This window comes from Peromyscus californicus, unplaced genomic scaffold, assembly GCF_007827085.1.
Source record: "Peromyscus californicus insignis strain IS unplaced genomic scaffold, ASM782708v3 Scaffold_23__1_contigs__length_62951481, whole genome shotgun sequence".
NCBI lineage: Eukaryota > Metazoa > Chordata > Mammalia > Rodentia > Cricetidae > Peromyscus > Peromyscus californicus.
The window spans coordinates 41,416,175-41,431,305 of NW_026294534.1; the positions used below are offsets into that span (position 1 = coordinate 41,416,175).

The following is a 15,131-nucleotide window of genomic DNA, read 5'->3' on the forward strand; positions in this document are numbered from 1 at the left end:
GCATATTAAGTGCTCCAGGGAATCTATGGGAAAAATCAGACCGTGGACCATTTCTCTTAATGTTTTATCTTTTGTTTCAAACTGAAAAAATTGGAAAACATAGGAATTTGGATGTGTGTGCTTAGCTGGGGTGTTCTGTTCTGATGTGGTATACACAGTGGAGGCTGCAACAGATTTCAAAAACAGGATCCCTTCCATCAAAATTGTACCTTCTAGTTAGGGAGACATAATTCACACATAAATCAAACGCAACGATACCAGAGAGCATAAATTGGAAGTAACGTGGTACTTGTTATATATGAACTAGCAGGCAGAATAAAAATGGACTTAGGAAACATCTTTATCAATGAGGTAGAGTCTGAACAGACCGGAAAAGACATTTGGTATGGCAAAGGCAAGGAGAGAGGGGTAAATAGCTCAATTTAGGTACATAGCTTATCATATATCAGAGATATTAAAAAGTGCATTTCAAATGGGAAAGGTAGAAGTCATTGTAAAGAATTTGTGAGATCATATGTTAGCACAGTTTTGGAAAATATTTGATGCTACTTAGCATTGCCATGCTTACTTAGATGAGATGCGGCACAGAGAAGGCTGCTAGATTTTAGAGTTTCTTTGATTATACCTTATTTAATCCATTATTCTATGCCACCCTAGGATCCACTTGAGTAAACACATTCCATCAGAAAATGTCCATCACCCTGAGACCTCTCTACAGTGTTCATCTCAAGTTCTTGACCTGGTTTTAAATAGAACTTATTAGGCTGACCCAAATTTATTGGTCTGCATATAATGAATTTATACAATGTATTTCAAAGTTACTTCCTGTATCTCTTCAATCTTAGGAGAAAGACACTAAGATTCTTCTTTTGGTTGTGAACCCACACCATCTAACAAGGTCCTTAGTCTATTCTCCATTCATTACCCTAATTTTTCATTTGAAATTGCTCCAGTATGACAGACACACACACAGCACCCCAACATACACTCTCTTTCACACACACACACACACACACACACACACACACACACACACACACACACACTATCATCCCTCACATAAACACACAGAAGCCACACTTATCTTCCCCCGAATCAAGCTGCACTCAAACATTCCACTCAAACACAAACCTCAAATATACCATGTACATTAACTTTTGATCTGTTATTGAATTGTAGGTAAATCTTCTACCCTGAAGTTACACCGGTGGGAACAAAGGCCTTTGCCTGAGACTGTTTCAAGAAATCCCTCATATTGACTGTCCCTCTGTCCACGTTCCGCCATCAGTCTCACTAACCCAACTAGCACATCTGCTCCTATTTTTAATGATTTTCTATTACATTAATTATTTCCGCAGACCCATTGGTTGTGATAGGCCATTGTCAGTCACTTGCTTATTTTCAGCCTTCTATTAAAAAAAAGTCTGTTTTGTCCTGGAAGATTTTGTTTTCACCTCAGAACGTCAATAACTTTCTTCACTTCTCTCACAGTAAGCACTGAAGGTAGGAGTCTTTGGTATCACCTTGGATCTAATGAAAAAATAGGCATTTTATCTGATGGAATCAATTCTGTTATATATATCTATATAAATCTATATATAATTCTAATATAATCAGTATAAGTATCAGTGATAAACAGCCCATATACTGTTAGGTGACTCTACAATATTCATAATTATCTATATACATTTCAGGAATATTTAAGTTCTTTGCAGATGTTGATTTTGTAACATTCAGATACTAATGTACACTGTACCCAGAAGAGTCACACAAGATCTCTTAAAGAGATTGTTTCTGAAATTGTCAATCCATTTTTTACAACAAAATTTTCAGTGACAGAATTTGTTAGTCTAATGAAAAAAATGTTTACTGCAATAAATTTCCACAAACTTCTATTAACATGATTTTAGTATGTAGAAGATTCACACCATATGCACTTAGCTGTCATTCTTCATGTAACTGCATAGGAGTTGAAAATTGTGTATTTATATAAGAAAACACATAATTAATGCAGAGAATTTACCAGAGAGAAAAGAAACCACTAATAAGTGGAAAAAATTCAGCTCCTAAATTGTAAATCACAAGTGAAATTTATTAAATGTTCACAGTGTTTATCATGTTAATTAAAAACTTGAAATCATTAATTCTACACTATTAAGTCAGTTCATCAAGTTGTAACACAAAACCAAGTATGAAACTGACCAAGCATTAAGTGATGCCCTGAAGGCATTACTTATATTGCCCAACTCTGAATTTGTGAAATTTATTCATTAATTCTATTAATTTCTGATTATGATTTGTTAAAACAGGGACTAGTGTATTCTGCAATAAATGCTTAATGTTGGTAACCAATAATTATTCTTTAAGACTTTTCTTTTAATTAACTAGTAGTTTTATAAGCCCCAAGCAAATCAGATACCTCTGTAGTAAAGAAAATTCTAGATATATTTTAAGAAGTAAATTACTAAAGGCACTAAACTTTTCAATGTTAAAACAGTGACCAATTCAATGACAGTATGGAGTACTTTCAGTACTTTAACAGTTTTATAGATGTATTTACAGTGTTGAGTCATGTTCAGATTTCTGAATTGCTCATAGGAGGTTGAGTCAGGTTTAGTACCAAGAATTCAAAGACAGCTTGGACTACACAAGAGTGAGTTCCAGGCCACCTTGTCTCAAACAGAACAATAAAATCTGAACATCAACTAAAATGTTATTTTGCTCTGCTGAACATCCACCTGAGAATTTTCTTACCACAGGCTGGCAGTGTGTGTCTCCCTCCTTTACTCTGATGTAACTGTGTATACATCTACTCTCTATCAATACCTTCAGGGAAGTTTTATTTCAGCAAAATAAACGTTTGAAAATAAATCCCAATGTCACATCGTTTTATTCTAGCTTTGGGCAACTATATTGGGAAGATACTTTAACTGGTTAAAATACAAACTATTTCAGATTCTCTATTGTCACACACGTTACATTAAAAGCACGAAAAATGTGACTTAAAGTATGCTCAGGGGTAAATGGCACATTCACTTTCTCCTGACGTGATCGACAATTCCTTCTCTGTCTGTGTGCTTGTTTGTGTGTGTGTTTATGTATGCTATCACACAGTTTCCTTCCCCAAAGGAGACTATTAAAAGGGGGTGAGAGCCTCTAAAATCACTTACAATATGGATGTACCAACATAGTTTCCGTTTATATCTTCCCCAAGGCAATGAGCCTGTGCAGATGTTGTGGGAACTAACTTCCCACAGTGTTTGAAACACAAATCATTAACTTGTTACCAGTCTTCATTGGAAGTCAGAATACAAAACAGTTTAAACACCTTAGCTGGGATGCAGTCCAGCTTCTTCTACGTTCATTTGAACTATTGGGAAGTAGGTACAACATCCATAACCCTGCTATGTCTTGGGATGGATGCATTGTTCTTTTAGGACTATGCTGCTAAGGGATTTTAGGAGCCAGAGGGTTTGAGAACACAGCCCACAAAATCACCTAAACAGGGCTCATGGGGGCTCAGCGACTAAAGCAACAAATCACAGACCCTGTACGGGTCTGAGCTAGGTTCTCTGCATATACGTTATGGTTGTGCAGCTTGGTGGTTTTGTGAAACTCTTAACAGTGAAAGTGGAGTGTCTATGACTTTCCATTCATCTTGGGACCCTTTTTGTCCTACTGGTTTGCCTCAAGCAGTCTTGATGTTTTGCCTGGTTTTTTGTATCTTATTATGCCACGTTCAGTTCATATCCTTGGGAATCCTGCTGTTCATTTGAAGGGAAATGGAGGAAAAGTGGTTCTGGAGTAGAGGAAAGGTAAGGGAGGATCAGAAGGACTGGATGGAGGGGAAGCTGAGGTTGGAATGTAATGTATGGAGAAGAAGCAGCAGAAGCAGTAGCAGCAGCAGAAGAAGAAGAAGAAGAAGAAGAAGAAGAAGAAGAAGAAGAAGAAGAAGAAGAAGAAGAAGAAGAAGAAGAAGAAAGAAGAAGAAGAAGAAGAAGAAGAAGAAGAAGAAGAAGAAGAAGAAGAAGAAGAAGAAGAAGAAGAGAAGAAGGAAGAAGAAGAGGGGGGGAGGAGGAGGAGGAGGAGGAGGAGGAGGAGGAGGAGGAGAAGAAGAAGAAGAAGAAGAAGAAGAAGAAGAAGAAGAAGAAGAAGAAGAAGAAGAAGAAGAAGAAGAAGGAAGAAGGAAGAAGGAAGAAGAAGAAGAAGAAGAAGTAGAAGAAGAAATGTCTTAACACATCTTTCAGATAGGTATACAATTAAACAAATTGGCACATGCATTCACAGTAAGATAGACAGACAGATAAATATATTGATAGATAATAGATAGATGTTAGCAAGATAGACAGATAAACAGACAGACAGATAGATGATAGACAGTCAAGTAGATTTTAGACAGAAATTTAAAGTAAACAACAAAAGTATGTGGACTCATTGGATATAACTTGACTGCATAGGACAGTACTTAACTAATCATTGAATGAATGTGTTTGCAAAAGTGAGCTGAACACTTCTAATGCTTCTTAACATTCATTACCAGTTTTTGACATGATTTGTTGTATTTAGACTAAACTCATTTTTGTGACTATTATTTGTTAAATGTCTAATATCACAAGATTGTGTTAAAGGACTCTGAGTTTTCATCAGAGGAAAAGAAAAAGCCCTGGCCCCCACTGAGTCTAGTTTCAAGAGAGTAAGAGTTGATGGTAGTAAAATCATTAAAGTCTATAAATTCTTAAATAGCAATAAGCACAAGGGAGATGAATAATACACAAAAGTGAGATAGAAATGTGAAAGGAGGTTACCATTTACAAGGAGTATTGGGCAGGCCAGGTGTGATGAAACACACTTTAACCCAGCCCTCTGAAGGCAAAGGCGGGCAGATCTCTTTGAATTCAAGCCCAGCCTGGTCTACACAGCATGTTCTAGGATAGCCATTGCTAAATAGAGAGACCCTGTTTCAAAACAATAAAATAATAAATAAAACAGAATATTGAAGTAAATCTCATTGAGTGGGAGTACCGGAGAAGATATTTCAATGAGATGTAAGCCCATGGACTATATAAAGGAAATTTTACCAGGAGAGAAAAAGAGTTTGGGAAAATTCCTGTGACTGCACAATAGCAATTTTTTAATTGATGTATAGTTCATTAATTACTGACCATCAATTAGAGTTCCTGTGACTAGGGATACCATATGGAGGCTACAGTAAATGAATGGGAAATGCCTGTAAAGACCTTTGATTACAACTCTCAGAACACTGACAGCTCTTCCATTGCACAATTAATTATCATCTGGAGTTATGCTATTCTAACCTTTCTATTTTAAGTAAAGATATTGTAATTATGAAAAGTCACTTATCAGGTAACAGTACATGCTATAGATATACTTCATGAGGCACATGTTTTAAATTCTAGGATTCCTATCTCATGTAAATGGCAAGAAATGGACTTGTGGTCAATACACATAGAATTGAGAGATAAAAACAGAATATTTGGCTTTAGTGTTTTCTTTGACTGATGAATCTATTGCTTCTACCATGTCTTCAACACCAGAGACCCTCTCTTCCATCTCTTGCATTCTGTTGGTTATACTTGCATCTGAAGTTCCTGTTCGTTTACTCAGATTTTCTATTTCCAGCATTCCCTCTGTTTGTGTCTTTTTCATTTTTTCTATTTCCCTTTTCAGGTCTTGGACTGTTTCCCTCATCTGTTTCATTGCTTTTTCATGGTTTTCTTTCAGGGATTTATTGTTTTCTTCTGCTTTATTTGTCCTTTCCTCTAGTTTTTTATAGTGTTCTTCCCATTTTTTGTTTGTCTGTTCCTCCATCTCATTTTTGATTTCTTCTTTATAAGCCTTTAGCATCTTCATGATGTTATTCATAAGGTTGCTTTCTTCTGCTTCTTCCATTTTGTGATGTTCAGGTCTAGGTGTTGGAGGAGGGCTAGGGCCTGGTGATGCTGTATTGCTATTCATTTTGTCGTATATACTTCTGCCTTGATGTCTGCCCATCTCCTTGTGGATTCGTTCTTGGTCTTATCAGTGCTCTTGGTCCAGACAGAGCTGACAGATTCAGGAAGCCTCTCTCTGGTCCAAATGGAAGCTCTGGGCCAGATGGGAGCTGGGGGCTGGTCTCTAGGTCTCAGGAAGTGGCTGGGGTCTCGGTTGGATGGGTGTGGGGGCAGGACATGGAGATTGCAGGGTCTGCCGGGGGTCTTGGAGAAGGGGAACCTTCCCGGTGGGGGGAGGGTCCTGCAAAGATCCATGACCAGGCCCCAGGTGGAGGTCCAGGAGTCCAATTGGCAAGAAATAGGAGGGTTTGTATGAGTGAGAATCGTTGAGACCAAGATTGGAAAAAGTACAGGGACAAATAACAAAACTAATGGAAACACATGAACTATGAACCAATAGCTGAGGAGCCCCCAACTGGATCAGGCCCTCTGGATAAGTGAGACAGTTGATTAGCTTTAACTGTTTGGGAGGCACCCAGGCAGTGGGACTGGGTGTAGTGGGTAGCCATTCCAGCTTTGATCTGGAAGTTCCAACCCCCATTGAGGCTTCAGCAACTGTCACACCTACAAGGCGGGGCCAAGGGAGGCGCCTAGAGACCCGAGATCTGGATGGGCCAGCACTCTTTCTGTTCCAGTACCATGGACGGTGGAGGTTGACCAAGCAGAGCTCCAGAAAACACCACTGAACTGCAATACACCTTCCCCAGACCCTGCGACCTACCTCTCCCTTCATTTGTAAGTTACCCACTAAATAAATCTTCCTTTTAACTACGTGGAGTGGCCTTAATAATTTCGCCAATATCTGGTGCCCAACGTGGGGCACGAACCCACGACCCTGAGATTAAGAGTCTCATGTTCTACCGACTGAGCTAGCCGGGCCAATAACTGGGACCTGTCCTTACTGCATGAGCTGACTGTTTGGAACCTGGGGCCTACACAGGGACACTTTGCTCAGTCTGGGAGGAGGGGACTGGACCTGCCTGGACTGAATCTACCAGGTTGAGCTGAATCCCCAGGGAAATCCTTGCCCTGGAGGAGATGGGAATGGGGGGTAGGCTGGAGGGGGGGGGGCGGGAGGAGGGAGGACAGGGGAATCCCTGGCTGATATGTAAAATTAAATTAAATTGTAAAATAAAAAAAGGAGAAAAAACCCAGAATATTTAGCTAATGCTATCAATATTTGTACTTAGTCTCCCAAACACGCCTGAGGACATCTTCCATTTTTAATATTCTTTAATGTGATACAGTGAGGTGTGTGACACATGAAAAACTTGAACTGCATTTATGTCTTTTACCTTTGTGTCATCATGCCAATTTAGATTCTGCATAGTCTAGTTACTAGGCATAGCTTTGAAATTTTACCAGATAATTTCCTTCCTGTTCCCAGAAATTGTTCATTGCCTCTATTTTTATTATCACGCAATGATTACTGAAGACATTGATTCTTCATTTTAGACTAATAAGGAGGGTACCTAAAATCAGCAATTATATTATCAATTGGAGGTTAGTGGTCATATATAGATCCATATTCTTTGCAGATATTGCTTCATCTGTGAAGAAACCAAAAATAAAGGTATTCAAGTACAGTACCAACCCATTTTTTCAGGTTATTGAGTTACTGTTGATTTGGGAGTGTCTGATTACTATTGAAAGAAAACTGAGCAATTTCTTCACTTCAAATCTAGTAGCTAAAATTATGTGCTTGGATTACAGCTAACTACCTATATGTACTTCATTGCATTGAATGTGAACCATATTAACCTTCAAAGGAGGAACAGACATACAAAGTTGTTCCAAGTATTTAAAAGGAAAAGACAGACCACAGAAAAGTTCTACAAGTTTAGCTTGATTTGTTTGTGGGATCCCTGGCAGTGGGACCAAGATCTATCCCTGGTTGCATGAGCTGGCTTTTGGACACCCATTCCATATGGTGGGATGCCTTACTCAGCCTTGATGTGGAGGGGAAGGGGTTGGTCCTGTCTCCACTGAATATGTCAGACCTTGTTGACTCCCTATAGGAGGCCCTACTCTTTCTGAGGAGTGGCTGGGGCTGGGTTGGTTGAAGTGGGGGTGTCGGGAGGAGGGAAAGGGAGGGGGAACTGTGGTTGGTATGTAAAATGAATAAAAAATAAATTACTAAAAATGTCAGAATAATGCAGTATTAATTGGCTATGTGTCAGGCACAATTAATTAACATTAGTGAACACAGAAATGTATTTATAAAACACTATGAAATTCTTTCTCTTAAATGTTAGGTGGCAGGTGCCTAGTTTTGCAGGTAGAATTTTTTTGTGATCTAGCATTTTCTTCTATTTGGGTCTTAAAATATGATGGCCTTCCTTATTAATATTGGAACCATGTCTCTGATAATACAATAGCTACAATATCATTCTTTCACAAGGCCTAGGAGTGTAGCTAAGCGCTACACCTTGCCTGAATTGTGTGAGGCTCTTTAAATCCTCAACACCAGCCGAAACAAAAAAACAGATGAAAGAAAAAAAGAAGAATTTTATGATGGGTTGGTCCACTTTCTTCCCCAGAGTAGATCCATGGTGAAGATGAAAATAATAGTTTCTCCCTGCTTCTCAATGGAAATTCTTTTCATTAACAGGTATATTCATGAACATAAGGCTGCTGTCTATCATCTGCCTCACAATTCTATAAGAGAAGGAGGAAGAAGACTCGTCAGACTAATGGGTTTGGGAAGTCTTCACTATTGTGAGCTTCGAAGCTCCATATCACTCATTCTTCTGGATAGGTCATCTACAGGGAAAATATTTCAGTGCTCCGTTAGGACAGATTCTTTCTTACAAGTCAATAAGGATTGTGTTTCCATCGCCATCTGGCATACTTTCATCTTCCATATTGCTTGGAAGCAGTACAGGAAGATAAGGGCTATCATAGCATTGTTTCCGTAGCTTCCAATATCTTTATCTTACATGGAGAGCTAGCTATGGACAATAGCCCTACAAGAACAAATCTCATTAAGACAAACATTGACAGGAATAGAGGAGGGATATGTTAATGCTAAGGGACCCAGTGCGTTGCTATAGTAACAACAATGATCTAATATTTATTAAGAGATACCTTTGTGAGAAGAATTGCTTAAAATACTGTAACTTTAGAAATGTATTTGTTTCCATGATCACTATGTTATAGAGATGAAACTGAAACACAGGGAAAGTGAGCGACTTACAAAAATTCAGCTAGAATTGTGGTACAAGGAAATGGATCCAGAAATTCTTGCTGTAGTATGTTATGCACAATCACTGTGCTATAAAACTAGAAGCCATTAAGAGTAAAAGAAAGAGCCTGAATACAAGGAACAGACATAGGATAAACCACCCCAAGTTTCTGTGGTAAACTTCCAAGGTTGTCCTACTCAGATGGACTGTCTAAAATCTCCGTAAAATAACCAGGTGATTACCATTGATGTGAGCTGATTCACTGGGAGACTGGAAAATGATAGGGAACGTGATAATGAATTTAAAAATCTCTCTCCACTCATCCTTGTTTTACATATTTATAATATGCACAGCACAGGTCTCAGGATGCCTACGATGACTGATTTTTTCATAAAGAGAACTTGTCAGGCTGATTAGCTGAGAAAGGCTCTCTTGACTGTTCAGCTGAGAAAAATTGAAGAAATTTTCTTTGATCCTGGAGGATATCGTAATGGCCTGCTATGATATGAATGTGCCTCCCCACTGCCCCATAATTCAGACATGACCAGCATAATAATTTAAAAAGAAATGGCTTTTTTTAAAGGTGATTGGACCATGAGTCCATTCGATACATCAAGGGGATTAGACATCCTCACCCTTAATGTGTTTCATCAAGAAAGAAATTCCATATTTTGCCTTCTGTCTTCTACCATTTAAGGAGGACATAGCAATAATACCCTCATTAGATATTAGTATCTTGATTTTTGACATTTTACTTATAATTAGTGTATGAAATAAGTCTGCATGCTTGATACATGACTGAGTTGGTGGTCTATTGTTTTAGCGTCAGAGACAAGAAGGAAATTGCCATGAGAGAACTGGAGTGTTTATGTAACATATCCTGAGGATGTGCATGTGATTGCAGAGTGAAGTATTGGGTAGAGGCTTAGGGAAGTCTTTTGTTTTCGGGTAGATTACTGAGAATGAGTACTTATAAAACAAAAAGATATAAAGAATGCCCTTCTTTATTAGATTACTTGAGTGCCAATAAACAGCATGTTAGTGGAAATATGACCAATAAAAGCAATTTCTGATGAGCTTCCAGATAAAAGTGGGAAACAGGATTGTGGAAGCCATAGAAAGGTCATCTATTCCATAATTCCTAAAACTCAGCTGAGTTATGTTTACTTTCTAGGGCTCTTTCAGAAAGGAACAGAAGCTGCTGTAAAGCAAGCAAATGGTATCTCCTAGACATAACAACGCTACTGCAATGTGGAACTCAGCTATGGATTAAGATGCTTGGTGGAAGAAATCTAAGCAGAAAAATGTTCAGGGTACTGTGTAGGGCTGTAGTAAAATAGAAGATGAGAATAAAAGGTTTTAAGATAGAGGTTATAATCAACAGAGAAGGAGACAGTAAAGAGTTGGAAAATTGGCAGACTGGTTGTATGAGAAAAAGTCTATTCAGTATAGGTAACCCATGGTGGGGCTAAGGAACTCATTATTTAGGAGTTTAATAAGGAAAGAAAGAAACTAGGTACCATTCCTTAAAACAATAGGAGAATGATCTCAAAATATTTTGGAAATTTTCTTGATGCACTAGAAAGTGGGACGTAGAAGCTTGTGGTCTTTAGATGACTGATCCCTGAGGTTCCACAAATGTCTTAGACCCTTTTTTTAAGCCATTCCTTTGCCCTCTGGACATGAGATAAGTGTGGAAGCATATGTGGTGTGTGTGTGTGTGTGTGTGTGTGTGTGTGTGTGTGTGTGTGTGTGTGTGTGTGTATGTGTGTGTGTGTGTGTGTGTGTGTGTGTGTGTGTGTGTGTGTGTGTGTATGATCAACTGAGTCAAAAATTAGTGCTATTCAACTGTGTATGGGTAGTAAGCCTTTCAATGGAGCATGAACAATCCACTAGAGGTAATACACCTGAAGAAAACTGATTCTGACAACTTCTAGTCAACATCTCCTTTGCTAGAGATGGATCCCTCAACCCATCCATGCTGACAACCATAGCTGAGTTCCACATTGCAGTAGCGTTGTTATGTCTAGGAGATACCATTTGCTTGCTTTACAGCAGCGTTTGTCAAACTCTAGATCTTAACGTCTTTTAGACTTTATCGCAGCACCCAAATCCTCAGTATCAATTTTCTGTGTCAGTCAGACTTCCTTCTGACAAACACCCGAGAGGAACAATGTTTAAATGTGGATATATTTTGCCTCCTGATTTCAGATATTTTAGTTCTAGTGCAGCTGGATCTATTTGCAGTGATCGTGAGGAAAGCCAGAGAGCCTGACAATGGTGTAAACATGTGGCTGACACTGCTCATTTCCTGGAAGCCAAGAAGTAGAGCGAGAGAAAGAAAAGCAAGACCAGGTACTGCTAACCTTCACAAACCCAATGCCTGTGACTTACTTTTTCCAGGTAGGAATCACAAAGGAGTTTTTAGCTTCATCTAAAGGGTAATGTTTGAATGGTTTTCAAGCATTCAGCATGTGAGCCTGTGGGGAACATTTCATAGTCAGACCATAGTGTGCATCTTCCACATACTGTTTGGTAAGATAAAGGATGATCCTAAAGCAATATCTGTGGCTCCATTAACCTGTAGATAGAATTCTCTCAAAAACTCTTCAAGGAGTTGAGAGGTTCTACACTTTTCTTGACATATGAAAGTAGCCACTCTTCCATGTTATAAATTTTAGGTTTGCCATAGTAGCACCATGAATATTTGAAATCTCACCATTTGTGACTCCTGCAACAGTGGCCATAGTTGACATAGGCACATTTGAGCCATGTGTGGTAGAGTTTAAAGGAGATATAATCTTTAGTAAGAAATTTCAAGTCTGCTCGATATTCAGATTATTAGATAGTTATTGCTAGCTGCTCATGCACAGTGTGAATTAGGAATAAAAGTAGAACAATGGGAAAGATGCCTTGAGCACATTTTAAGAACTGGCCAGGTCCTACTCAATACATGCCAAGTATTTTCAAAGATTTTGTTTGTAGATGAGAGCGCACAAATGTGTTTCTAAATGAGGCCATCTAGGGAACTATTTCTTCATCTTCAATAACATAAATACTCAGAAGTTTGTAGGATTATTGCAAAAAGGATGAGGTTGGATTGGCAAGTTTACTTAGTGATTAAGAGCACATTTTCTTGCACAGGACCTGGGTTCACTTTCCAGCACCTACCTGGCAGCTCACAACAGCTTGGTACTCCAGTTCCAGGGGATGTAATTGCCTCTTCTGACCTCTGAAAGTATCAGACAAACATGTGGCACACACATGCATGCAGGTAAAACACATGAGTCTAAGATAATAAAATAAATGAATCTTTAAAAATTAAAAAAAGTAATAGAATGGGCTACTGCTTGAGCTGCTGGTAGACACTGCAGTCATCCACATGGGGCTGGCTTTGTAGAATTAAGGAATGAAAGATTATAGGGGGATGGGAGCTTCCAAACAGATTTTTCAAATATACGTGGGAAACCAGAATATACATAGTAGTGTCAGAAATGCTATGGGAAGCCCATGAGAAGGCAATGCTTCAAGCTATGAGTGTGGGGCCAAAGGTGCAGTTTAGACTCTTGGTTGTTAGAGATGTTGAGATCCTCAAATGTCTGCCAGGGAGGGCCATAGGCACTGAAAACAGCCAGCTTAAGATGGAGAGAATATAGGGTACAGCTAGCAGAGCTCAGGAGTTGGGATGTCATATCATCTTCCTATGTGTTGTAGAACCTGGGTATTGATATACTATTTGGGGTGCTTCTATCCATTGCTTTATTATCATGCCAGCATTCCTATATCATCATATATTAAAAGTATGTGTTTTTCTTTTTTGAATCACAGGGTCTTACACTAAAACTGCACTTGAGGTAATTTTGGACTTTCCTTTTCAAACCTGATTGCAACTGTTAAGACAAAACATTATTGGAAAGGGGCGATATGTGCTTTACACTATCACAGAGAGTTTTTCAGGGTAACTATTAAATGTCCTCATAGGCTTGCATGTTGAAGACTTAATTTTCTCTCCAGTGGCACTATTTTTCTATATTCTGGAAGCTTTACGATGTACCTGCCAGAGTAAGAAGATCACTAGCAGCATAGCAGCGTGCATTTGAGGGATATATAATTTCTACCCTTCTGTCTTATTCCAGCTTCCTGGCTATCATGAGGTGAGTAGCCTTTGCAACACACTGTTGCTGCCACAGTATTCTATCTTTCTGCAAGTCTAAAACAATGGATCCAGCTGACCTTGGACTAAATCCACTGAAACCTTAAGGAAAATCAACCCTTCATTCTTTTAATTGTTCCCCTCAGGTATTTGTCTTAGCGACGACAAGCCCCATAATTTGTACTTTAGGCTAGAAATGCTGCAAGTTCCAAATGCATGGAAGCTGAAACGTGCTCTGTGTCCAGAAAAAGACACAGAAATTAGGCAACCTGAAACACTGGGACCTCAGTGCTGGCACTAGAGCATTTGGAGAAGGGGAATAGACTCAAAGAGGAGCGTTCTCAAAGCTCAGATTTTACTGTTTCTCTTGTTGGGTTATGGAATTACTTTAGAACTCATATTTCTTCCCTTTTTTGTAGTGCTCACTTTGAAATTGGAATGACTATGATATATTTTCCACCATTGCATTTTGAAGATACATAACTTACTCGATTTTACAAGCTCCAAGCTGGAGAGAATTTTCATCAGGATGATTCATACCGGAAATCGCATTCATACAGACAGTATTTGAGATATATGCTACAAATATGATGGTAGAATTAGTTCAGATTTTCCAGGGATATTTACATTTAAAAGTATATATATTTTGTATGTAAAGAGCACATGTTTTTACGTGGTATAAGCACAGCATTCTATGCTTTGAAGAAACCCCCTCTAAAACTCCTGTGCTGTGCTCAGAGTATGACCTTTCAGTGATGAGCAGACATAAAGTTTTCTCCCTGTTGTATGATATGGTATCATGTGTCATAAAAAGGGGTGAGGGGGATGATGGGGATGTTCAGTGTTGTCTCCGTATGTCCAAATACCTCCCATCATGGAAAGGGACTGTTAAAAGGTCTTTTTCATGCACTAGTGGCCTGGTTCTTGATTTTCCATTCTAAAAGAAGGAGAAGCTACATTTCTTTTCTATACATCTCCCTAGCTTCTGATAAAGACCTTGACCAAAAGCAACTTGGACAAGAAAATGTTTATTGGCTTCCAAATCAGAGTTCTCCACTGAGTACAGTCAAACCAGTAATTCAAGACAGGAACCAAGATATGGACCTGAAGGTGGGACCTTGACGGAGTGCTGCTCATTGGCTTGCTCCTCAAGGCTAACTTCATTTTCATACAATGCATGACTACCTGTCCAAATGAGGCACTGCTTACAGTAAGCCGTGTCCTCCCACATCAATAATTAATCAAGAAAACGCTTTTCACCACACACATGCACACATACAGATTTGCTTCCATGCCAATCTGATGTAGTAGTTTTTCATTTGGGGTTCCCTCTTCCCACATGACCCTAGTTTATGTTAAGCTGGCAAAAAAAAAAAAATCCAAAAACTATCCGCCATGGTGCTATTTGATGATAGATACAAAATATAGACTAAAAAAAGGGATCCTGTTCATTGTAAAACTTGGACTTACATGTTAAGCAATTATTGTAAGCTCTAACATTTTTCTAGTAAATACATGATTTTATAAGGAAAAGTTCAGCTGTAATGGACGGATGCTGAAGGATAAAACATTCTAATGCAATAAGATATAATGCACAAAAGAGCCTAGCTAATTTTCAATGCAATCTATATAAAAATTCAATGTGATGTTTTGTTTTCTGTTTCTATAAAATAATATCTACATGTGCATTATATATATGCATGTGTACATATGTATGTGCATATATTTTTAAGTCTGCAAAACATCTGTAGTTAAAGTATAGCGGAGAAATTAAAATATTAT

The 15,131-nt window shown here is 38.6% G+C and overlaps 1 protein-coding gene across 1 annotated transcript in view; it reads right to left on the bottom strand.

The window, feature by feature from the left end:
- Positions 1 to 15,131, bottom strand: part of Tenm3 (teneurin transmembrane protein 3) — a 2,633,929-nt gene that overhangs the window by 2,288,459 nt on the left and 330,339 nt on the right.